Here is a 23664-nt window from a genome sequence, read left to right on the forward strand (position 1 = left end):
TCCATTTTATGTGTGTAATAACTGAGGCTTAGGAGTTTGCCCAAGATAAGTGTATTATATTTCTCAGGGTGAAATCTGTACAGCTATAAAGACAATATACACATATTCATCCTTGGTCTTTATTTTTCCTGTCATTGAACTAAAACCAAAACCAAACTAAACTAAAACTGAAACTAAAACTAAAATAGGAGCTAAAACCTGAAGCTGAAATGTGTAACCTGCTATTCAAGACACACACGGCTTTAGCTGTGGGGACTAGCAAGCAGTGAAAACCTTTATTAATACACCTGACAGCTACATTTGATAAAATTATTAGAGGATAGATCTCAAAAACATAAAATAACTGTATGAATTTGATCCATGAATGAAGAGTTTTCCATTTTGTGTAGTTCTTCAAACTCTTTTGAACATCCACACCACTGGTGAAAGTCAAGTTGATCTTACATTCCTATATATATGATCTGTATTAATAAATGATATTGCAGTGATAGAATTTACAAATTATAAAATAAAAACAGTATACTTTATAATGGTAGAAATAACAATACAAAGGTAATGAGTATGAATATAATCTCTATTTTCTTTCTCTATACAGTGGCTTTTCTTGCTAATTTAGGGTTGGGTGCACATCTACTTGAGTAAATTACTGATTAAAAAAATGGCTATCTTGTGTGATATGTTCAGGCACTTTTAAAAACAAATATTAAAACATTCTCTGTATGAGAAGGATATTCACGCAAATGAATTCACAACTGCATGTTGAATATTTACTACATACAAAGCATTTTTTATATATTGTGATCTTGCTTTGCTCTCTGCAAAATATGCAATGAAGTTTAATTGTAACTGTATCTAGCTAAGGTTTCAAAAGATTGCCCTTGAGGAAGTGCCTCTAACTGTAGGAGAAAAGGAGTAAAAGCTGTATCAGATTTTCTTATAAAGCCGTGTTTGCAACCTTCATCTATAATTTGTATTTAAATTGTCTTTGGAAAAGTGAACTAGGCGATAGTTTATCACATGAAGTTGTTTCTGCTGATGTTTTGGCATTTTGAAGAAAAACACGAGTACATAAAATTTAATACAGTGTCAAGGGGAAACTGGCAAAGCACTTTGTGTGATCTCAGGAAAACAATGTCTAAAATACATATATATATATATTTAATAACCTGAATTTACTTGAATGTGCTTCTGCTTTGACTGCTTTTGTATCTTCATTTGCTCCATAGCAACTACCAAACAGAGCTATTCTAAAGGGGAGGAAAGAAAAAGAAGGTGTTTGGTGTGGAGATTTTAAATGGCTTTTGAGTCAGAGCAGTCAGCTGTTTTCCTTTTGACTGTTGTAATTGTTGAAGAAGATTTAAAATGTATCTTTGTGGTTACATTTTAAGTACATTAGTAAGTTTTCCCTGAATGGTGTGAATCTGTTTTTTCATTGGGTAAATAAATGAATTTCTTCTCTGGTAACAACATCAGATTCAATTTTTCAGGGTCAGAATGCATCACCTTTTTGTTCAGTGACTCTTGAAACTCACATGGCTCCATCTAGGTGATTGTCTAGCTAAATTCAGATGACACTAATGAGTGAGAAGAGTGACATTATGGGAACAGCTGATCAATGAATACAGCTACTGTTACACTAGATCTGGAATAAGGAAAAGATGACAGTTTTCTATTTGTATAGGAGAGTCAAGAACACTTTCTAAGTGTGTTTCTCATTTTTTTACATACCATTTTCACCGTTATTTTAACAAGATTAGTGGGTGGTAATTAGTGAGTGGTAAATTTACATGTGCTATGGAGTAAGCTAGTCACCTGAAAGTTTAGCATTTCTTGGGGAGCTGACTGGATTTCCAAAGACGTTATCATCTCTTTCAGAAAATAGGTTAATATGTGTGAGTCATGAGGACCCAGACTTAGAAACAAACTTTGGCAAGACAAGTTGATGTAAAGCAGGTAAGAATAGTTACCATCATACTCAGACTGTGGGACTAGAACCACTCTTTCAGATGATGATGTTGATGGTAATGTTGCTGATATGAACAGCTAATGTTTACTGAGAATTGACTGGAACCTACTTTGCTAAGAACTTGGTATGTATTATCTCATTTAATCCTCAGAACTTTGCATGTATTGTCTCACTTACCATGAGTTACTCATAACCCCTTTATATAGATGGGGAGACAAATATAGTTGAGTTGTTCAGGATCACATATTTAATGGCCAAGTCAACTTAAAAACTCAGGCTTTCTGACCACAGAGACTGAATCTGTGACACTCTACTGCCAGTGATTTTGGTGACGAATTGTTTGGCAGATGGTGATCACAGAAGTTGCTTTAAGTCACAACTTTCAAGTACCCTTTTTCTCTAAGGACAAACTGTGTAGCTTTTATCCCCCCACACCCAAATTATATTTTCACTTTTGTAGTTTTAAAGAGGAAGGTGTGAAAATTTGAAATGTTATCTATTCTCATTTAATTTCCTACTTTACGTGGAGAGCATATTGTACCCAGATCTAAATGTCATTACCATTTGGTTCTCATACTTAAAGAAAGAGAAAGTATCTGCTCAGTTTTGAGCAGAGGCTCCCTTGTAGGAGTGTAACAGGGCTCAGCAAAGTTTTGGCACTTGTGTTTGGCAAAACATCCCAGGCAGATGAATGATTCATATGGCAGGAACACTGCTACTCGGAAAGGTGCGTTAATATGAATATTAACACCTCTGAGTGTTTGTGAAATAACCTTAATGGAAGGACTAGAATATTGACAAAACATTATCAAAAAATTATTCTGTATTTAGCAGATAAAGATACAAAGAGTAATTTATTGCACAAGTCTGCAATGATTCAGTTCCAAATTGAATGTGATGTCTGTAATTATATTTTAGAAGGATATTAAACAATATGGATGTGATATCTGATTCTTAAATATCATCATTACACTGAGTCTAAATATAATCCAACTATAACCACACTTACAGATATTACTATGTGACAAGAAATACTTAGATGTAACAAGAAAGAAATGGAAAATCCAGACTTGTGTGATTTCAAAATAATTCCTAGCATTGCTTCAGGGGTTATTAAGACAAATGGAAGGGATTTTTACAAGGTATAGTTCAGTTGCAGTTTTATTCCTTAGAATTCACATTATTGCCACATCCTACGAATGACAAACATTTGTGGACTATGGCAGCAATCTGTTGGGTGTTTCAATCTATTTTGAGCTGAAATTGATTAGCACTTTATGAAAAGTGTACAGAAAATTGCCATGCTTATCAAGGCAAATCAAGCCATAATTCTGCCTTTTTTTTTGTACACCTGCAGCTATGAATATTTTTTGGTGGATACATTGAGATGTGCTCCAGAATATACATATTGGACTGCATATCATGCAATTTATTCTGATCTTACTGACAGTTTGCAAACAAAAACTCAAAACAAGATGCAACTGTGTGCAGCTCCCGAACTGTAGGTTCTGATTTTGGCATCCATGAATGCACAAGGAAAGGGGCCTACAGCTGAAGAGGTGTGCTTTTGCTCATCTTACTATGAAATATAATCTGGGCATTTGTTTGATGGATTTCATGAAATATAGAGGAAATCTGAAGTAAGGGTAAGAGTTTCATCTAATTGCCTTTATTTTTACCCCACCTTGATAATACTAAGGAGAAGAAATGAAAATAACCTGGAGTTGATGACTCTAGTGACGTAAGTTAACCGTATTCAAGGGGTGTTGTTAAGAATGAGGAAAGGAAGAAGTGAGCAGTGTTGGTGAATTTCGTATTTTGAGAGGAAGAGCCCTTTCGGTGGCAACACCTTCAGAGAAAAACAAGGATTGTAAGCCAAAGGAAAAGGAGAACATGGACTACATGGAAGTCAGTGTTATTCAACCTACTTTAAAGAACAGAAAAACAGTGTAGAAATAGGCTAATCTTCATGTTGTCACTCTCAGGCAGAGTGGAGAAAAAATATCATCAGATTAAAAAAAAAAAAGAGAAAGAAAATCCTTGAAAATTTACATGTGCTATGGAGTAAGCTAGTCACCTGAAGCTCATCTTAATTCCAGCAAATGTTGTAAGTTGTACTTAAAACTCTCATGTTGTGTGCAGTTCTTCTACTTTATGCCTGGCTCTATCTAGAAAAGGATCCTGAATCTTGCTAAATTCTAGATCCGCAATGACTCTACTCTGATAAAATTCTGTATTTTACATGGAAACACATTTTTAATAAAACTTATCTTAGGGGCACCTGGGTGGCTCAGTGGGCTAAGCCTCTACCTTCGGCTCAGGTCATGATCTCAGGGTCCTGGTATCGAGCCCCGCATAGGGCTCTCTGCTTGGTGGGGAGCCTGCTTCCCTTCCTCTCTCTGCCTACTTGTGATCTCTCTCTCTGTGTCAAATAAATAAAATCTTAAAAAAAAAAAATTACCTTAACTTTTCAAATATTTGCAATGAAAAATCAGGAAAAGGAAAATTGAAATCATTCATGATTCTAACACTCAGACTATATCATTACACTCTTTTTATTATAGATTTGATATGGTAGATTGTTTAGGATTTGCTTCGTTACACAATACACTATGAAACTAATTCTGTGTCATTAAATATTCTCCTGTAATAATTATATTTAGAAAATATTCAGGTTTATTTATTTATTTAATCAGTGGAATTTCCAGTGTTATCCTATGGATTTCCAACATCCAGTCTCTGCATGGTTGATTGTTTAGATATTTCCAATATTTTGCAATTAATAATAGCAATACTTTTATCATCATCATGGACATTAAAAAAACTTAGTGAGGTGAAATTCTCCTAATAATCATGGTATTGTACATCCATCACCTGTCTCTATTTCCAGAGCATTTGCTTCACTCCAGAGTAAAACACCTTATCTAGTAAGGGGCATTTCTCTTTCTGACCCCAACCTAGCCCTCCATCATTGTCTCCCCTCCTCAGGTTTTTTTTCCCAGTGCCCAGGCCAACCTTGTAAATTCCTTCTCTGTCACCTTTGTCAATTATATTCACTGCCCATTTCCCTTCATCCATTACTCAAACCCAGGTCAACGCTCATGTCTTTGGTGAAAACCTCTCTCACCAAAAAACTGTCATGATCTCTCTTTTCTGAAAACTATTAGCACACTTGTCTGTTATGTTCATTTGGTCCATTTTTCATCTTATAAAGCCATTCCAGTAGTGTGTGTTGCCCATAAATTATACTGCAAACAATTTCCGGTGTGGTAGAGTAGTATCTTATCTATTTTATGTTCCCTGATGGTTGTCTTAGTACGTGGCCCACCCATAATGCACAATAAATTCTTGTCAAATGAATTAAAATTCTTTTTTTCCCTTATAGGCCTTACCATAGTGCTTAGCATAGATTCCCAATAAATATTTACTGATTGATTTAAACATATTTATACTTTTACCTAATTATCTCTCTTGAGGTCATGGGTTCTGCCTAACAGCTTTGTAAACAAGAACTGTTTGTACTCTCATTTATATGACCTTGTTTAGGAGATTCATTTTTAAATACTGAGATGCCTTGAACAAGGCACTATTCATATGTAAATCAGTCTTTCTGTCTGTCTTTCTTCTTTCTTTGAGTTTGGCCTAATCTTTTCTCAGCCTTCTTACTGCTGTGTGTGGTGTTTATTTACATATGGCATTTCTACCTGTGGGACTACAAAGTGTAGGATTATGTTTTTGCTTTTGTTTTCCTAATGGCACTAGTGGCTAGTAGCTTCAGAGAACATTTCGCAGTGACTTATGGACCCTTCTTTGTGATGGTTTCTGATATATTAGAGCTTATTTTCTTAGAGATAAAAATTACATGATTTCTCCCTAAGTTTATTTGCTTTGCACTTGTGTCCATGCTGGTTGTCCTCTTTAAGGACATTAAGCTGAATGCGTGTTTCCATAGGAACTAGAAATAATAAATTGATATGACTATGCCTAGAGTTTCATTGTTCTGTGAGAACATTTCCTAAGTAAGAAAATGTGAATTTATCTAGGAAGTTTGTTCATTTGGCTTTTTATAATATTATATATTTTTGAAAAGTTCCACTTTACTTCAAGAAAATATCTTTCTCTTCTTCATTACTTCTGAAGAAAAATTCCTACCATGAATTGATGAATTTGTCAGCCCTTTTCCCCCTCTTATATGATTCCATGAAAAGTATATGAAAAAAAAAATATATAGTGAAGATCAGATTCAGAGCTTAATTTCTCAAAGTGTATTTCCTTTCATTTATTTCTGGTGGACTTTTTACAGCATATTTTTATTGTTCTTGTAATCAGTGAATAGGTTGAGCTTAATTTTATTGACACTTCTTTTTAAAACAATTCAGCCTGATTTCAGAAGTGACATATTTTGCATCAGAGAGGACTAAACTATGCAAAGTGGCATCCTTTGAGGAATGCTCATTACCAGAGTGGCGACAAGGAACTCAGCTCAAGCAGTTCCTATAGTGATTGCAAACTGGCTCACTTCCCAGCTCTTAACATTGTCAGTGTGGGTTTCTCTTGATTGACCATCAGTCTTCAGCATCTCTAAACACATATATTACACACACACACACACACACACACAGTTGGCCAGACACAAGATAAACAAACAAAGACTCTTATTAAACTCCAGGAACAGCTTACATAGAGACATTTAATCCTTTTTGCATATAAATAAGATTCCTACTCTGCTATGCTGTTTTGGAATATGCAAAGCCTATAAAGCTTGCTCTGCCATTCCCACTGCTTGTACTGTCTCTCTCAAATAAATAAAATCTTTTTTAAAAATTAAATTACATTTAAAGAGTATTGAGCACAAGGTAATGTTCATTGATTAAAAGGTACTTTCTAAGGTCTCATATAAGTAGTAATTATTAACAAGTATTATTGTATCTCAGATGTATGGAAGTTAATGGACAGTTTTCTGAATAAAAGACAGGGTTAGCAGAGGATTTGTTGTAATAGGTAATATGGAAAATAGCCAGGTGAGTGGAATTTGGGATTTCCTGCCAGTACCAGAAATAACATAGAGATAGGGCAAATGGCAAGACATAGATAACCAAAACATTTTGATGGCCATTTTGATTTCCTCATTGTAGGATTTTTGAAAACTTACTCATTCAGCAAATGTTGATTTAATGCTTGTTTCATTGTGTTGGAGGGTAGGGATAATTACAAAGAGAATAAGACGAGCACAGTCATCCACCCCCATGATGCTTACATTATCTTCAGTATGCAATTGAGCATGCAATTTTTGGCTCCTACTTCCCTTGCATTTGTATATTAATTTCATATGATCACTAAGTACTCCCAGATTGATTGATATTATCATAAATATATGGTAGCAGTTTTGTGTATATTTTTATAATGAGATGTTGCTTGTACACATGACTTGTTTTCTAGAAAAATATAGAAAATTGTTGAAGATCTGAAAAGACTACTGTAATTTCTTAGTTCATTTAAGATACAGCTATTTGAGGAAAAACCTGATGAAGTAACTTGAACTTTGGCTGAAAGATTAAATTTAGGTACAATTCAAGAGAATCCTCCAGCAAACTATGAGAAATCTAGTGGTAAGTTTATTCACATGGGCCGTTAACTATAGTCCTCTTGTTCCTTTATTTCTCTGGCTTTTCTACCTTAATTCCAAGGTCTTGGGATTTTAAGTAAATTGCTCCTTTTTTTTCCAAAGATTTATTTATTTGGGAGAGAGAGAGGGTGAGAGCAAGTGTGGGGGGAGCAGGAAGGGGGAAAGAGGGACAAGCAGACTGAGCTGAACACAAAGCCTGGCATGGAGCTCCGTCTCCATGACCCTGAGATCTTGAACTGAAATCATGAGTCTGTCGCTTTACCAACGGAACCATCTAGGCACTCCTAAATTGCTTCCCCTTAAAGTTATTTTCAGAGTAATTTGTTTTGGGTACCAAAATGTCCCTCGATTTATCTACATACTCACACTCTCCCTTTGCCTTATGTGTGTGGTATGGAACATTGAAATGTCTCTCCTGAGCCTTTGCAATGCAAAAATGACAACATACCTTTGGTAAAAAGGAGTGGTATTCTTAGGAGAAAAAGTAGCTTTTTTTTCTTTTCTTCATGCTGCCTGTGTGAAGGGCTTATGGGGAAGAATAGGTATTGGACCCAGAACATTGGACTGCCTAAGATGTGATTTGCTTATGCTTGTAAGTCAGATAAAATGTGCCTTCTTTTGAGAGTCAGGGTCTACATTTAAAAGGGAGAATTGGATTAATTGGTAGATAAGTTGAAATTCCATATTCAGGCACCCTTAAAGACTTTTAAGTATGGGCACTATTTAGATACTAGGTGGAACTCTCCATATTGTTGTCTTTGATTCTTTCTGTAGATTTATAAGGATAACTTCTGACCAAGTTACATTGGCAGGAATATTAATATGTTATTAGTTGAATTCCCATTTGGTCATTGCCTAGTAGTGACCAGATGTCCCAATTACTGTGATTTAGTTCTGCTTTTTAACTCATAAATATTGTTGAGTATCTTGCTTTAAAGATGGATTCATTGCTTTACAACTGATACTATGCATTCATATTTTTAAAATGAGTATTTTTTACTGCAAAATTATATCATATCATTTAAGTTTACCTCAAAAATATTTTGGCTGTTCATATAGTTCCTCCGTTTCTTAAAAGTAGCTAAAACTGCTGTTATTCTTTTGTGGTTTTTGAGATACCATCTTACCCTAGGTTCTCTGGGAAACTATATGCTTTCTGTTTTTTCTTGGGGAAAAGTGTGCATTTCAAGCCACTGTTCTCTAGGGTAATGGATAATATCCAAATATGAAAACAGATCGGAAGGGAAAGGAAAAACATGAGTTGAAGATTTTTAAAATGTAAAGATTAATTTGGTAGCATCAGATTAGAATTGGAAGAGAGGAAAACAAGAGCATTTTAAGAACACTAATGAACTGAAACCACGGTTCTTATACTTGGAAGTGAAAACTGGGGAGAAGAGACTGTATGTTTAAATATTGTTTCCTCATGAGAACTTTCCCTGTCCTCTTCACTAGGTCAGGTGTGCCTCTTCTTTTTTTTCCTAGTGCTAGGTACCTTTTCCCTTCTGGCACTATTTGCAGTAGTAAACGTAATTTAATGATACTCTGTCTTTCCCTGGTAATCCCAGTAAACAGCATGGAGTGTATCATGTGGGCTCAGTGCATTAAAAATACAACAAGATCTGAAGGGGCACATGCACCCGAATGTTTATAGCAGCAATGTCCACAATAGCCAAACTATGGAAAGAACCTAGATGTCCATCAACAGGTGAATGGATAAAGAAGATGTGGTATATATACACAATGGAATACTATGCAGCCATCAAAAGAAATGAAATCTTGCCATTTGCGATGATGTGGATGGAACTAGAGGGTATCATGCTTAGCGAAATAAGTCAAGCAGAGAAAGACAACTATCTCATGATCTCCCTGATATGAGGAAGTGGAGATGCAACATGGGGGGTTAAGGGGATAGGAGAAGAATAAATGAAACAAGATGGGATTGGGAGGGAGACAAACCATAAGTGACTCTAAGCTCACAAAACAAACTGAGGGTTGCTGGGGGGAGGGGGTTGGGAGAAGGGGGGTGGGGTTATGGACATTGGGGAGGGTATGTGCTATGGTGAGGGCTGTGAAGTGTGTAAACCTGGCGATTCACAGACCTGTACCCCTGGGGATAAAAATATATGTTTATAAAAAATAAAAAATTAAAAAAAATACAACAAGATTAAAATGTTGTGAAGACAGAAGAATATGAAAAATAAATGGTGTGGATGTTGTCATGTGACAACAACAGAATGCAACTTTCTTATGGTCCCCCAGATGAAAAACAGACAATAGAACCGAAAAATAAGATGGCTTGGTCTCGGCACCAGGGAAGTGGTATATTTTCTTCATATGGGTGAAGCATTCAGTTGAAAAACACTTTGTTTTGGATTCTGCTGTTTCCAAAATACTTTTATATCTTATTTTCTGTTTTTTTCTTCCTCTGAGGAGGTGTGAGTAGGTTTTATACTTGCCTTATTGATTAAAACACAAAAGGAACGATTCTGAAAAGATAATTAGGGAACCTTCCAAAATGTCCAGAGTAGGAAATTAGAAAACCTCTGATTTTTTTACTCCAAAACAGACTCTCTTCTGCCAGTTTTACTTATTAATACGTTGTTTTTCCCACTTAAGAGGTCAGTGAAAGGAAACCCATAAGCCTCTGCTACAGCTGTTCAGTAAAATTCTCAGTGAAGAGTGGCAGCTTAGTCCAACTAGTAGAATGTCATGGTTTGTCAAAGCCACAGTTTTGTTCTATGAAACTACCAAAGATGAAAACAGTTGGTGAAGACATAAGATAGAATTATTTTTGTTATAGAAGCTTCGAGAAATGGTGTGTCAGGATGTAGTTTGCAAGTTGGGGCACCTCTTACTGGAAGTAAGCTAAAACCAACTCACTTCATGAGGACTCCCTTTTTGCTTTGCATTTTTACCCCACAGCTATTACTCAGTTGAAGTTCTGCTTGGTTTAGGAGGTATTAGTTATAGTCTATTTGGACTGCTTTTGTTATTTCTTCCTAACTGAAAAATGAGTTTAATTTGACTTGTTTCATGTATTGTCAAGTAATTTTTAATGAATATTAAAAAAGTAAAAGATGGAAGGGAGGGCCTGTTTCATCTCGGCTTGAAAATTAGACTAGTCTGTTTTCTTAGTCAGTGTGGAAAATGTAACCTGTCTGATTACAGAATTAAAACATAAGTGGGTAAGATAAAGATCTGGGGAAAGCTGGGAAGTTGATGTAGTGGAAAGTCTATTGGCCCTGGTGTCAAACGATCTAAATTTGAGTCTAAGCTTTTCTTATCGAGTGGCTTTAGGAATGTCATTTAAATTATTTAAGCCTCAATTGCTTTATTTATAGAGAGAGAACTTAAACATTTACTTCAAAGGATAGGAGATATAGAAAGTGCTTTATTAAAGCACTTTCTAAATTGCAAATGATTGAACACATAAAGGGTATGACTGTGCAATGAAAAAGGCATTTGTGATGCATGAAAATCTTAACAGTGACATCAGTAAGCAATGACTAAAATGATCTTAATTTCTAGAGTTATAGCTGTAGAAGAAATAACTCTATATAGCAGTTCTAGACAACATCTCAGATGATATTTGAACTAAAGGACCTTAAATTAGGGCTACCATGAAACCTCCCTGTATTGTTTCTTGACATGGTTGCAACAAATCTGAGAAGCCTAGTTAGACCATTGGTTTTGTAGTCTCTATTATTAGGAGCACTGTTATCATCTGTCTTGCCTTACGTTAAGAAGAGTATCACTGTGCCCCCTTCTGGGTTACACATTGCCTATGCAATTTAGATTGGATTTCATTCTAAATTTTAATAGCCAGAAATATTTTCTACAGTAGACCTTCTGTTCCTCCACAGCCTTCAGCACAACACAGTGGGTCATGCCTAAAATCAATGTATTTGTCTTATAATCATGATTATTTTTAGGACAAGCACTCACAGCAGAAAGAAGTATACTTGTTTGGAGACCACAAATGTGGTATATTCATGTGTATTCTGAGTGTAGTGTTTATTTTCTGAAGCCACTTCTGGACTCTCCCTTGTTGCCCATAACTTTCTGAGAATGAATGGTTAATTTGACTAGTGCTACTCAATGATAGAAGAAATGTTTGAAGAGTCTACAAGAACCCTTTAGTATACTTAGTTCAAAGATTAGTTTACTCATTCAGATTGTGAAAAATATTAATTGTATTTGGTTTTACAGAAATGTCTTAGACTGAGTTTATTATTTTAAAAAATATGTTATTTCCTGAGCATTGTTTTCACCTGTTGAATTACAAGTCTTTTTCTAGGCTTTGAATGCTTATACCTAAGTCATGTAATTTTATGAGTATTAGTAATTAATTAGTTACTAAATTCTCCTTTCCATCTTTGAATTCTTATAATTACATAAGGATTATAAAATGAAGTTTATTTTATTTCACCCATTTATTTAATGGGGAAGCTGGGTGACTGACTATGAAAGAGACATTATTATAAGGTTCTTACAGATTAACTTATTTATTTGAGAGAGAGAGACAGAGAGAAGGGGAGAGAGAGCATGAGTTAGGGGAGGGGCAGAGGGAATCTTCCAGCATACTCCCTGCGAAACGTGGCGCCCACGAAGGGCTGGATCTCACTACCCATGAGATCATGAGCTGAGCCAAAACCAAGAGTCAGACACTTAACTGAGCCACCCAAGTGCTCTGATGGCCTGGATTTATTTTGAGTTTTATTAAGCATGTAATGTGTGAGTCTGTCCAAGTAGAGAAATGGTCTTCTATTTTATTAGTTAGTATAAATAATGAATATATTGTTCTAACAACATAGATTTGGCTTGCCTTTTGCCATTGATATAATAGTCATGGTCTTTTTATAATTAAGGTAAATTATTAGAAATAAACAGTATTGTCATTTGATTACACTCATATGGGGACTCTGAAAAATGAAACAAATGAATAAACAAACAAGAAGCAGAATCAGACCAGTAAGTATAGAGAGCAAACTTGTGGCTGCCAGAGTGGAGGGCATGGGGGTAACGGATAAAATTCAGGAAGGGGAATGGAAGATACAGGCTTCCACTTATGGAATGAGTAAGTCACAGGAATAGAGGGTACAGCATAGTTAGTGATATTTTAATAGTGTTGTGTGGTGACAGATGGTAGCTGTGCCTGTGGTGAGCATGGCATAATGTATAGAGAAGTAGAATCGCTGTGTTGTACACCTGAAACTCATATAAGATTGTATGTCACCTATACTCAAAAAAATTAAAAGGGAGAAAACACATGGGTGGTATTGTGCCATTGTTAAAATAGGGGAGACTTCTCCAATATTGGAAGCAGATGGTTTCTGAGGAAGTGACTTTCAGGCACCAAATATAAATAAAGCACCTTGTAGTGTCCTCGCCCCTTACTTTTCTAAATATCAGTTTTGTTTTTTTGGTTTTTTTCCTCCAGAAAATGAAATGGGAAGTTCATTTCTTAAGTTCCATTTATGTGATTTGGCTTCAGAGGTCTTTTCAAAGAAAGAGAATAAGAAGTTTCTGGCACTGTAAACAAGCAGGGAAAGCCATTACATAGGTAGAATTTTCTCCTTTTGGCGCAGGTGGAAACTCTTCTTGAAAGCCTGCCCTTTTTCTACACAAAAATATTCTCAGGGAGGACTGATGAAGGAGAAACCCCAGTTTTATGAGACACGGTCTCTAGTGTTTCAAAGGGATTGGTAGGGCATGATTTAAAAGGACATGATCACAAGCTCAGGTGTAGTCCGGTACTTGTGGGGTGAAACGACGAGAGACTGAGTGGGGGAAGAATCTGGAGTGCTGCTCCTGCTCCTCAGGGCTTAGTGTTCACCCATACAGTGTCACATGGAAGCATTTCCTGTGCAGTTCAGTTATTCACTCATTCAGCAAATAGGTACTGAGCATCTGTGATTTACCACACTGTTTTAGGTGAAGACTTAGTGTGAGAAACAATGTATACCCTCATGGAGTTTATAGTCAAATGAGGAAGGCAGACATTGAATCAACAATAAATACTATATTTATTGTAAGGTCTGATAATGCATTATGTATTATAACATTTAATAATAATAATATGTGTTTAAGAGAAAACCAAGATCAGGGGAGAGAGATCGATCAGGTGGCTGCCTGACCTTGCTCGTCAGGGAGGCCTTCCCTCCGTGTATTTGTTCAATCATGCGGCGGCTCATCAGTTCGCTTCCTGAACTGCGCTATTGATCTGGAAGAGACGTTTACAGTTTCTGCTTCAGGGAGTCATGTGAGTGAGTTCTGTAGAACTTAGAACTCATTTTCCTATACAAAATAATGTTAAACAGATGAAGTTAAGTTTCCTCGCTGTTTTGCAAAAATCCCCCTAATTCATGTTAAAACTTCACTGCGGTCCTAATGAGGGACTTCTGCATTCTGGTTCTTGGGAGGAGGAGGAAACAAAGACTTCGGAAGGGAAAGAAGGAGAGGACTTGCTCCTCTTTCCTGGACACCAGGCAAACATCTTGCAGGCAGATTTTTAAATTGGCTAGTTTGGGTTTCCCATTATTCTGTCAGATTTTCAGTGCCCCCCCCCCCCCGACTTCTTTTAATTTCCCTCATGCTGCACTTTTCAGTCCTACTAACCCTGTTCCGCTCTTAGAAAGTATTCCATGGCATTCTAGTATTTTATCTTTGGCTCTTCCTCAGGGACCATAGGAGAAGAGACGTTTGATTTTACTACTTGCCATAAGTGTATGAATGAGGTATGATGTGAGCATAACCCTAATCTGAATAAAGGGATTTGCATTTTCTTTTTTTAAAAGATTTTATTTATGTGTTTATTTATTTGAGAGTGTGGGGGAAGAGAAGTGGGAGAGAGAATCTCAAGTAGGCTCTACACAGCAGGGAGCCCGATGCAGGCCTCAATGCTTGTGGCCCCTGAGATCATGACCTGAGCTGACCACTTAGCTTACTGAGCCACCCAAGTGCCCCAGGGATTTTCATTTCTAAAGAGGATACTTGAAATACTAATTGCTGGATTTGTAAGCTAACAAAATTAGATGAAATACTCAAAATGTAGTGGAACTACTGTCAGGCAGGGGCCACCAGGTCACAAAGGCCATTGCTTCCTTTTTGTCTACAATGAGGTAAGGTGTACAGCTTTGCCATTCACTGTTTTTCTTTCCCTCCTATGAAGAAACTGGAGTATTTTCCTCTGAGGGCTCCCCTAATGGTCAGGGAAGAGAGAGCAGTTATAGAAGTCACTTTTACTCTCTGCCTTTATAAGTTAGACGCTTGTAGGTCAGAGGTGGTTCGGGTAGATTTGTTCTGTCAGAGTAGGTAGTCCGGTCTGCCACCACGTGCAACTGGGGAGCCAGGAAAAGTGACCGTAACAGTGATTCTATCAGAGACTGTGTTTTCTGATTGTCTAATATGCCAGATACTTCACATGCATTCATGATTTTGTTCAGTCTTGACCACAGTCCTCAGGGTGTGTAACTTGACCATCCACAGGGGAAGACACTGAGAGGCTGTGTAATCTGCCCAGTGAAACATAGTTAGTAGTGGAGTTGGGATTCAGATTCAGGTTCATTTGATTCTGAAGGCTCTTTTCTCCTTAGCCCCATTATCCCAGAAATAAGCCAGTGATGATTCCAGAGAAATTAGTCCCATGGTAGACTTGAGCTCTTTTCACTCAGGACCAACAAGCAGCTCCCATGTCCTAGATGCTGAGGCAGCTGGGTGAGCTCTGGAAAGACTAACAGTCTTTCCAGAGCTCGTTTTGGTTTTTTCTCCTGTCAGCTCCCCAGGCTGCAAGGGGGTTCCTACCTCAGGGAGTCACTCCCCAACAGGCCTCTGAGGCCTCTGTACTCAGTTTGGTCCTGAATTTGCTCTTTCCCTTCTCTTTGGAGTATATAAAGGTGAAACATGGATCAGCTCATTAGTACATTGAGCTGACAGCCCTGTTGGTCCTTCTCATGCTCACTATCGACAGGGCCTCCTGCTGCAGATTTTAGAAAAGTTTTCTCTATTATTCACACCTGTAATCTGTTTGTATTTCTTCCTCCATGGACACTTTTACTGGTTGTTTACTTTTATTCCCCAAAACTCTAATGAGAAATCTGTGGTTTTCCTGCCTCTGTTCTGCTTAGTGCCCCTGACAGAGCTTTGGTTGTGGTTGTATTAGCAGTTATTCAGGTATTTCAACAACTGGCTGCATTAATTTTTTTTTTCTTTTCTCTTTCCTTCTTTTTTTTTTTGAGGGGTTGAGGAACGGACACTGATGCCTGGGTAGCTATATTTGGAATGTAAAATGATATGCTTGGCTCAAGTGAAAAACTCCTTGTAGACTTTGGCAAGAGGATTTGTCTTTGTATAGACTGGCAGCCATTTTTTGGTTTTCTAGTATTTTCTAGTCAGCCAATTTGAACTTCCTTTATTCTATGATGTGAGATATTGGATGCACTGGTCTTTGTACCGTGTCATCCTTCATCCAGATGCACATGTTTTAGTGAAGCCCAAAGCTGAAGGAACAGAATGATCCCATTGTGATGGGTGTGCAGACAGGTAACGATGTAGCCTCCATTAGTGAAGTTGATATCAAGTGTACTTTTGTGTCAGAAACTTCATCACCAGTGAAGATGGTGGGATGAATGGAAAGACTGGGAATCTAGGTGGTGTGTGTATGGTCCCATCGCTGGTACTGACTAGAAATGTAACCTTTCATTAATTCCTTTATTTTGTAGGTCTTAATTTCCTAGTTTATAAGTTAAAGCTGTTATTGAGATGGCCATTTCATTCAGGTCTCAGGCTATAATTTAAGGCCAGAAATAAAATAGATGCAGAGAAATGCATTCTAGGAATGAAGAACATACATAAGCCTGAAAAATTAAAACTATATGATGAACTATGGAAGCAACAGCAAAATATAACATTTCGTATGTAAATCTCAGGTTGTATGGAGATGTGGTAGAAAGGTGTTATGGGTTTTGGAATATGCTACTATAACAACGTTAAAACATTTCATCATGACAATATTATAATGTGTTTGTGTTAGTTCAAGCTGTATTGTAGGGTGGCCATTGGCCTAATTGGGAATACACATCACTCAGAACTAAGCATTTAATCAAAAGGCCAGTCTGAAGAGATATATACCACCAGCTGTCTTTATCTCTGGTCAACCATGAGAAGTTTTACTGGGAAGCCATTTTCATTTTAATTTTACCAATGGATTTTCATTGGTAAAATTTTTGGCTTATTAGCATAAGGGATGCTAAAACGAGTTTTTACATTTTGAAATAAAAAGTGGTGTTTAGAATTCATGGTTTGGCTACAATATCTTAGAGACACATCCTGCCCTTGCAAGAACATGGCATCAGGATCTAGCAAGACCAGGAATGGCAGTGGAAGGCTGCATCCTAACTAGCCAGCTGATAACTTAGAGGATTGGGGTTGCTGTATATCCGTTTAAGGATGACTCAATCCTCTCTGTACATTGTTGCCTGGAATATATGATCAGAACCCCTAAATCCAGACCCTTCACTGACTTCTGACTATTGGTAGCTATCAAAGAGAGCTTCTTATTGAGCGTGACCTAATTAGCTTAGATAGGTTTTCATGAACATCAGAAAAATCTCAACTCTCCCACTTAAAATGATGCATTATTTAGCATTCATGAATCTTGGGTTTTTCATCTTTACACTATTTCAGCTGGTGATGGGGATTGCGGAGATAATGTTGTGCGCTATTCTTGGCACAGCTCTTAAAACAATGGCCAGGATGAAGGTAGGGTTTGGTTGTAGTTAGGATTGCCCAGCACATTTGTGCTTGACCAGGTCCTGGATGAAGCCAGTGGGATTAGACATAGTTCCTCTGCCTAGCAGGAGTCACATAAACTACTCGGGTAAATACGTGGTCCAAACTGTACCAGTTAGATGGTATTTCTCTGGGATTTGGCTGTTGACAACAGCTGGAGCTGTTGTCAGGTGTTTAAATTGGGGAGCTGCGGGTGGTCCCCTTTCTCCATTTTGAAGTTCAACTTCATTTCTGTCCTAGCTGCAAAAGAGACTTCTGTGTCTATCTAATAGATAAAATAAAATAAATAAAAATAACCTGGGTTAGTTCTTGTTAGTTTCTGTTAGTTATAACAAAACTAAAACAAAACAAAAACTCCAAACTGCTCCATTTTCAATGTTACAGAGTAAAGTTAGTCCCATCTTTTTCAGGCTGTTGGTAGCGTTTGATTCGTAGTCATTGTCTTCCCCTTTCTTGAAATAACTTTCTCATGGATACCATGACACTGCAGTCTCCTGCTTTTCTCCCTACAACAGAAGTGCCTCTTTCCCAGTTGCCTTTGCTGATTTCCCCTTCTCTCCCCAACCTCCAAGTGCTGAAATCCCTCAGGGTTCTGTTGTTGGCATCTTCTTCTCTCTACCTGCCCCTGGATACTCATGGGGTGCTTTTCCCCCTTCCGGTCAGAGCTCTGCCTAGGTATCACCTCCTCAGAGGGACTTGCCTTGACCAAATTCAAACTACACTCATCTTCTTCTCATGGTTGGTTCCCCCCCCACACACACCAGTTTTATTTTTCCTTGTTGCACTTAACACCACCAGGAGTTTGCTTTTATATCTTTTTGTCAGCTGTGCCCCACAGCAAAATGTAACTCTGTAAGTCAGGGATTTGTCTTTTTGACACCTGTATCCTCAGAGCTTGGAAGAAAGCCTGACATCACTAAATACTGATTGAGTTTGCTAATAAATGAATAAATCCTACTAACAACCGTCATTACTTAACCTTTGAAAAATATGAAACTTTATTGCTTAGTTACATTTATATCATATTTCCTTAAAATTAAGATTTTATTTCATATTTTATTATTTGAAATCTAGTTTCATCTTACAATTGGTGTCATTTGCATTTAGTATTCTAATACAACATTCTGGTCTGTTATTAAATAGATTTATCAACCTCTTATTCTAGATGATAAATTTTAAGCAAGATACTGGTCTGGTCTTATCAAACATTAATAACAATAGATGCATCGCTTATTTGCGAATTTTTTTTTTTTGTTTTTATTTTAATTCCAATTAGTTAACATACTGTGTTATATTAGTTTTAGGTATACAATGTAGTAACTCAGCACTTCTATACATCAGCTGGTGCTCATCATGGCAAGTCTACTCTGTAATCCTCAGCACCTGTTTCAACCGCCTCCCCCACCTCCCCTCTAGCAACCATTAGTTTGCTCTTTGCAATTAAGAGCCTGTTTATCTGTGTGCCTCTCTCTTTATTTTTTTTTTCCTCTTGCTTGTTTGTTTTGTTTCTTAAATTCCACCTAAGAGTGAGATCATATGGTCTTTGTCTTTCTCTGACTGACTTATTTCACTCAGCATTATATTCTCTAGCTCCATCCATCTTGTTGCAAATGGCAAGTTTTCATTCTTTTTTAAGGCTGAATAATGTTCCATTATATATTCCAATATATATATATGTGTGTGTATTTCCGTTGTATTATGCCCTGTAAGTCATACTATAGGTACCTTATAGATAGTGTTTTTGATTCTTTTTTTTTATTTTGTTTTTTTGCAATTGTATTTATCAATTTAACAAAATATGCTTCTGTGTAAAATGTGACACTTTCTGAATCACATACTATTAAAATCATATGCTTTCATTTACTCATATTTTGGAATTCTGCAGTGATCTTGATCACATTGTCTTTTTTTTTTTAAAGATAGATAGATAGATTGATTGATTTATAGCACAAGAGGGAAAGGACCTGGGGGAGAGGGAGAGAGAATCTCAAGCAGACTCCCACTGAGTGCAGGGCCTGCACTAGACTCAATCCCATGACCCTGAGAACATGACCCGAGCTGAAGTCAAGAGTGCTGAAGTCAAGAGTAGGTGCTTAATTGACTGAGCCACCCAGGTACCCCTTGATCACATTGTCTTATGTTCAAAGTCCATCTAAATATTTTCCAAATGTTGAAATGTTCAGTGGTATCATGTAATTTTGCAGCTCTTTTTAAAAGTATGTTTTTGGGCTTGTGTGTGTGTGTTTGTTTTTTTAGCTTTACAAGTTGTTTATTCAACATTATAATTTTCATTTCTTAGGAAAGGTGAAAGTGTAGTAGATTATTAACAAAAAATAAAAGAGAACATCGATGTCCAAAATAATTGAATACATTAAAACTCAAGGATGAGGGCAGCCCCACACATTTTGACTTTCCCACATCTTAAAAACACTTTTCAAATTTGAGAAGCAATTTCATAGATCTCTTGTCTCTCAAGATTCTTCAGTAAGAGTCCTGTTGATTGTTTTCACTGTTTGAGGAGCTATAGTGTTAGAGTTCAGTAGATAATTGAAGCTCAGTGGTAGGTATGACCTGGGTTTATGTTTAAGAAAATCTCTATGTTTTTATTGGCTTCTCCTCTGCCAACACTGACTCAGTGATGATATCTTTTTCTATCAACTCAGCTCTCAATAATTTCTTTTTTAAAAATTAAAATATAATTCATTTACAATATCTTACCAGTTTCAGGTGTATATCATAGTCATCAGTGTTTGTATACATTATAAAATGATCTCCACAATTAGTCTAGTTGCCATCTATAACCGTACAAAATTATTACATTATTAACTAAATACCCTATGCTGTACATTGCATCCCCATGACTTAACTTATAAGTGGAAATTTATACCTCGTAATACTGTAACCACAGTTTGCTTCCTATGTCTGTGAGTCTGTTTCTGTTTTGTATGTGTATCTATTTTGTTTTTTAGATCTATATGTAAGTGAAATCATACAGTATTTGCTTTTCTCTATCTGACTTATTTCACTTAGCATAATACCTAACAGTTCATCTTTGTTGTTACACATGACAAGATTTTATTCTTTTTTTTTTTATGGTTGAGTAATCTTCCTGTGTGTGTGTGTGTGTGTGTCTGTATCTGTGTGTGTATGTATGACATGTCTTCCTTATCCATTCATCTGTCAGTGGACACTCCCAGTTTGCTTCTGTATTTTTTCTATTGTACATAATGCTGCAGTGAACATAATGGTGTGTATATCTTTTCAAATTAGTTTCACTTTCTGTGGATAAATACCTGGAAGAGGAATGATCACATCTTACATTAATTTTATCTATAATTTTATGTGGGACCTCCATACTGTTTTCCATAGTGGTTGCACCAATTTACATTCTTGCCAGCAGTGTGTGAAGGGTCCCTTTTCTCCATACTCTTGCCAACACTTGTAATTTCTTGTCTTTTTAATACTAGCCAATCTTGACAGGTGTGAGGTGATACCTCATTTTGGTTTTAATTTTTATTTCCCTTATAGTTAGTGACACTGAACATCTTTTTCTCTACCTGTTGGTCATCAGTATGTCTCTTTGGAAAAATGTCTGGTCAAATTCTCTGCTCATATTTTAGTTAGGTTTTTTTTTTTTTTTTAACATATTAAGCTGTGTAAGTTCTTCATATATTTTTGGATATTAACCCCTTATCAGATGTATGATTTGCAGATATTTTCACCATTCAGTAGGTGCCTTTTCATTTTTTGATGGTTTCCCTTTTTCTGCAAAAGCTTTTTAGTTTGATGTAATCCTATTTGTTTCTCTTAGATTTTGTTGCCCTTGTCTAAGCAGATTAGTCCAAAAAACTATTCCTAAGATCAGAGTCAGAGAGCATACTGCCATGTTTTCTTCTAGTAGTTTTATGTTTCATATTTTAACATCCAAATCTATAATTCATTTTGAATTTTTTTTTTTATATCCTGTAAGCTAGCGGTCTACCTTTGTTCTTTTGCATGTTGTCCAGTTTTTCCATCACCGTTAATTAAAGAGACTGTCCTTTCCCCATTGAAAATTTTTCTTTATTGTAGACTAGTTGACTATATATGTGGGTGAGTTTATTTCTGGCCTATTCTGTTTTATTGATCTATGTGTCTGTTTTCCTTCCAGTACCATACCCATTGATTACTTTAACTTTGAAATGTAGTTTGAAATTCAGGGACATGCTCCCTCTAGCTTTTTATTCTTTCCCAAGTTTGCTTTGGGTATTCATAATCTTGTGGTTCCTTCAAATTTTAGGATTCTTGAGGCACCTGGGTGACTCAGTTGGTTAAGCAACTGCCTTCGGTTCAGGTCATGATCCTGGAGTCCTGGGATTGAGTCCCACATCAGGCTCCCGGCTCCATGGAGAGTCTGCTTCTCCCTCTGACCTCCTCTCTCATACTCTCACTCTGTCTCTCTCTCTCTCTTTCTCTCTCAAATAAATAAAATCTAAAAAAAGAAATTTTTTTTTAGGATTCCTTGTTCTAGTTCTATAAAAAATACCAATGGGATTTTGATGGGGTTTGCATCGAATCTGTAGATTGTGTTGGTAGTAAGAACATTTTAACAATGTTAATTCTTCCAATATATAAGGTTGGAATATCTTCCCACTTGTGTAATCCTCAGTTTTCTTCCGTTTCTTTCATCAGTGTCATATAGTTTTTGGTGTATAGTTCTTTTAACTCCTTGGTTAAATTTATTCCATGGTGTTTTGTTCTTTTCAATGCAGTTGCAAATGGGATTATTAAGTTAGAGAAGAGAAAACATTATTAAGAAGATAATACGGAAGAGAAAATACATTTATAGTACTGTATTATATTTATAAGAAAAAATAATGAAAAAATCCACATATATGTGGACTTGTGCACAAGTTGTATTGTATTGTTGAAGGGTCAACTGTATTACCTGTACATTGTAGAAAAGTCTCATGGCAGAGGCTACATCCCTTCCTAATCTCTTCACCCTTTTTTATTAAATGGGAAAAATAGCAACATCAGTTAGACTGCCATGCTGCTATTCATGTGAAGATTGCATATCCTATGTTCTAGGCGGAATTGTTATGTGGTCTTGATAAGAAGTCATCTTACCAGCAAGACTGTGCCCCTCTTCTCTTTTTCCTCTAAGATCACCTTGCTGACCAGAATAGGTATCTGATGGATAAAGCTCAGTTGCCTCACTGTGAGGATGAGGGTCATATCATCAGGATGGCGAGTGATGAACTAGCATGAGCCTGAGTTATTGATAATTTGTGGAACCTTCATACCAACTCTGGAATGCCAACCTCCAGACTTTTTTTTTTTTTTTTAATTTTATTTATTTATCTGACACAGAGAGAGATCACAAGTAGGCAGAGAGAGAGAGAGGAGGAAGCAGGCTTCCTGCCGAGCAGAGAGCCTGATTCGGGACTCGATCCCAGGACCCCGAGATCATGACCTGAGCCGAAGGCAGAGGCTCAACCCACTGAGCCACCCAGGTGCCCCCAGACTTATTTTTAAAAGTGGAAAAAAAAATAAACAACTCTCTTGTTTAAACTGTTGTTATTTGCAGGTGACCATCTGTTACCCGGCCAAAAATTGCTTTCCTTCTTCCAGTCTTTACCTATGTCTCTGTATCTGATACACATACAGGCACATTCTACATATACACACCCACACAGAGCTGAGGCTAAGCTGCTTATAGTGCACTTTATTGAATTTATATATTTTTGTCTCAATGTTAGATCCTCATTTTCTCATATCATTAGATTAGCTTTAAACATTTTTTAAAATATCTATTTAGTTTGTTTAATTGGTTTACTGTTTTGAGGTAATTATTTTTACTATATATAGCAGTCTTTTTTATCCTAGGAATATTTTGATTTATATTTTAACTGAGTATATGTTGTATCAAAAACCCTATTTAAACAGAGTACATGTAGTTCACTTTCATTTTTCTCAGATCCCTTCCTTCTGAGAAATATGCCCTGGCTTTGCTAAATCTCCATTCTCCTATAATTCCTTGTACTTACTTCTAGTATAGCACTTGGCCTTCCTGCTATCCTATTCTATTTATTCATTTTCTTCTGTTTCCCTCACTTGCCTTTGAGGAAGTGCTGGAGCCGGGTTTGGTTGCTTGCTGATTATTTGGGTCACCCGGTTATCCCAGTCTCTCCATGTAGTAGCTCTTAGCGTCTCTTAAGTTTCTGTCTGCTTATCTGTAAAATTGGTGTAATGTATATTTTCACGGTGAGCATCTTGAGGATAAAGGAAATAATGCCTA

At 36.6% G+C, this 23664-nt stretch overlaps 1 protein-coding gene across 2 annotated transcripts in view; it reads left to right on the plus strand.

Annotated features, from left to right (window-relative positions):
• Positions 1–23664, plus strand: part of PRKD1 (protein kinase D1) — a 303790-nt gene that overhangs the window by 60536 nt on the left and 219590 nt on the right. The gene's annotated exons all lie outside the window — the stretch shown is intronic.

The sequence above is a fragment of the Mustela nivalis genome (genome assembly GCF_964662115.1).
Source record: "Mustela nivalis genome assembly, chromosome: 6".
NCBI classification, from domain to species: domain Eukaryota; kingdom Metazoa; phylum Chordata; class Mammalia; order Carnivora; family Mustelidae; genus Mustela; species Mustela nivalis.